The sequence below is a fragment of the Octodon degus genome, unplaced genomic scaffold (assembly GCF_000260255.1).
Source record: "Octodon degus isolate 3935 unplaced genomic scaffold, OctDeg1.0 scaffold00010, whole genome shotgun sequence".
Taxonomy (NCBI): Eukaryota; Metazoa; Chordata; class Mammalia; order Rodentia; family Octodontidae; genus Octodon; species Octodon degus.
The window spans coordinates 20,353,717-20,357,333 of record NW_004524586.1 but is presented as its reverse complement, the minus strand read 5'-3'; the positions used below and the strand labels follow the sequence as shown (position 1 = coordinate 20,357,333).

Sequence of the window (3,617 nt, the reverse complement as noted above, 5' to 3'; positions counted from 1 at the left end):
AAAGACTGAAAGTTTTTTTGACCTAGGATTTGGAGTAAGGCAACAATGCCCATCTTCAGTACTCTTATTAACTATAAGTTCAAACTGGTGAAATAAGACCACAAAACATAAATAAAAGGCATATGTGCACTACATGGCATTACTATAGTAATACATGGCATTACTATTTCCATAAACAATCCTATGGAATCCTAAAGGAAAGGTCCTGGGGCTATGTAAGTTCTCGGCATTAAGGTCAATACCAAAACCAAACAATCAAATAAAAGTGTATATACACTCACTTATGACAAAATCAAAGTAAATTAAGAATAATTCCTTTCTTAGTGTGATACAAAACATTTAGGAAAAATCCTACAAATAACACTTTTTTAACCATTTAACTTGTTTTAATGTTTCTTCACAAATGATGAAAAATACTAAAGTACAGACAAGGAATAATCATAATGTTGTGGCCAACATTATAAATATGGAATTATAAATTTAAAACATCTCGTAGTCAATGCAGCTCTGTGGGGTCTTTGCATCTAGTAGGGCCAGTCTCTGTGCTCCTGACAGTGCTCACCTTTATCCATTTTTCTGTGTCTTCCATGTCCACCTCATCTTCTTCCCATTTGTTCCATCAAAGGTCCAGGAAGACCCCCTGGACCATCTCATCCTCCTACACCAAAGCCACCTTGGTCCAGGCCATGGCCACCATGGAAGCTACCTCCATCTCCACCATGTCCACCTCTGAACATTCCACCAGGACCACTGTGGTCCATGAGGCCGCCTCTTCCTCCTCACATGCCACCAGGGCCATCTCTGCCACAATCACCACCCAGGGGTGGGAAGGGTAGCAGGAGGAAGACTTCAGGTTTGGGGGCCTTACACTGGTTAGATTCTGTTCTCTAGATGAAGTTCTGGTTTCCACAATGCGGATTGGGGCCTTGCCAATCTCCAGCTCGATGTTGGACATTTCTTCCTTCAGAATGGTTTCCATGGGAACCCAGGGGCGAAGTCTCCTATGTCATTGCCACAGCCTCCCATGAGTCCCATAGGTCCCCCACGACCTCCTGGGTCACCTGGGCCTCCAGTCATGGTGGTAAGATCCCTCTGCCCTCACGGAGAGTCCTGCCACCTCACATGCTGTTCATTGGAGGTTTCTTCCAGAAAGAGAGACTTTTAAGTTTGCTTCATTGAAAATCTTTCCCATCAAACCACTCCACAGCAGCCTTGGCAGTCGATGGCTCTTCATAAGACATCGTGGTATCACCTTTGGACTTTCCTGTTTCCTTGTCCAGGTAGATGTGGATCATGGGTTGCCCAGTTCTCTTGTTAATCTTAAAGAAGTCTACCAGATCATCAAGTGTCACATTGTCATTTAGTCCTTGTATATAAATTTCACTGTTGTGGGAGGGCCTACATCAAGATCTGGTCCTTCATCCCTGGGTCCATCAGGCTTATTGAAGCCACCTTGCTCTCCAGCATCCATTCCACTGTATCCTCCTCCCTGCCCACCTCTGCTCATGCCTCCATGATCAAATCTCCTTCCTCCCCTACTCTGTTTTTTTCCTGGTCTGGAAAATCCTCCAAACTCCTGCCCATAATTACCGATGCTCCTGGGATGGTCCTGTGGGTGAACTCTGCTGCCTGTAGCTGCTGCTCTGTTGGCTATAATGACTTGGAGCCTGGCTGCAAGATCCAGTCTGGGGGGATAACTAGTGGGAGGCTGCTGCACCTAGCTGCTTTGTTGACCGTAGCTACTCTGCTGTCCACAGCTGCTTGGCTGCTCATAGGTGTTCTGCTGAGAATAACTGCTCTGATTATAACTAGTCAGCTGCATAGCAGCACAGCTGGTAGGAGGATAGGATGGAGGTGCGGTGACTGGCTGCATCGGGTAGCTTCCAGGAACCTGGGAATAAGTAGCTACTCTGTCCGTAGCCTAGGCTGGGCTGGTTATAACCCCTGTGCTAGACTGAGGTTGGTTAGTCTCAATAGGCTTGTTACCATCCTGTGGTCTTGTGGATGCAGTAGCTGCTGGCTGCTGCCCAGAGGCTGGGTAAGCAGGCTGAGAGCTGCATGCAGACTGAGCTGCATAGGAAGCTTGGGTGGTGGTGACTGCAGCAGTGGTGGTATCAAAAGCACCAGTGCCACACCCCTGGACAGATTGGCTGTACGACTGGGGGGCAGCTGGAGCAGTATAACCAGTGGGAGGCTGTCCATAGGAAGCTGCATATGCAGTCTGCCCATAGGTGGCAATGGTCTGGGCCTGGGTATAGCTAACCGGTAGGCTGCCCACAGGCTCCAGAGCTTTGTTGTACATATGCCTGGTGGTCTGTGCATATGCTTGAGGTGGCTGGGTGGGGTAAGCACTGTAGCCCTGCTGGGCTGCAGCTTGGCTGTAGGTACTGGAATCTGTAGACACCATTTTCTCTCCCTTTACCTCACTCTCTCAATGTCCATCACCCTCTTGCTTTCCCTGTCAACAAATAACACTTTAACTAAATGACAGAATGTCTTTCTTTTAGAAACAGGAGCTAAGAAAAACTTTCCTGATGTGGTCAATATGACCTGGCTAATGTGATAGGCAAGAAAATAAAATCATATCAATTAGGAAGGTAGAAGTAAAACTGTATTTGAAAACAATACAGTTATATATACACAAAATCCAAGAAATCTATGAAAACATCCTAAACTCGCATGTTAATTTAGCAAGCCTCCAGGGTCAAAGTTAATATGAAAAATTAACTGTATTTCCGTATGCTGTCATTAAAAAAATGGAGAATAAAATTTACAATAGCATCAAGAAGCATATTTACAGATAAAAGGGAAATACAATATTGAAAATGGCAAATATTTATGGGAAAAATTAAGAGAGAGCTAAAAATGAAATTATATATCATATTTATAGTTCAAAAGACTTGACATTGTTAAGATGGTAAGATTTCTCAAATTAATCTATGGATTTCAACCCATGCAATCATAGTTACAACATGCTTAAAAAGAATTATAAGTTGGCAACACATCTACTTTTCCAACTTATAATTGTAAAATTTAGTGTAAATGCAAAAGACCTAGAATAATAAATACAATTTTGCAAAAGAAGAGTAAAATTGAAGAATCTGCACAACTTTATCTTGGCATTTGAAGTTTTATTAATGGATATCATTCAGTTATTTATCTTATTATATTTATAGTAATATCAAGGAGATTTAATGGAAACACTATACCTGGTGTCAAGATATGAGAAGAGACAGAATATAATAAAAAATATAGAAACAATCACTCACATATTTAATAGGTTTGCAAAAGCTTTCAAAGTAATATAATGTAAGAAGACAGTTATGTTCAACAAAAGTTGCTCAAACAACTATACCAACTAAAAAAGATTAATCTCTGCATAACAACTTTGGGAGTATGACCATTTTCACTATGTTGGTTCTTCCTTCCCCAAAACAAGACATATGTTTCCATTTTCTGATGTCCCTCTGAACTCCTTTTTCATAGTGCTATCGTTTTCACTGTAAAGATTTTTTTAAACTTCCTCTGTTAGATTGATTACTAAGTATTTCATTTTGTTCAATGCTAATATGAAAGGCATAGCCTCCCTAATTTCTCTCTTAGTGAGTCTGTGTACA

The 3,617-nt window shown here is 41.9% G+C and overlaps 1 pseudogene; it reads right to left on the bottom strand.

The window, feature by feature from the left end:
• Positions 1-524: 524 nt before the first annotated feature.
• On the bottom strand, positions 525-2,407 carry LOC101584470 (annotated as a pseudogene).
• Positions 2,408-3,617: the final 1,210 nt, after the last annotated feature.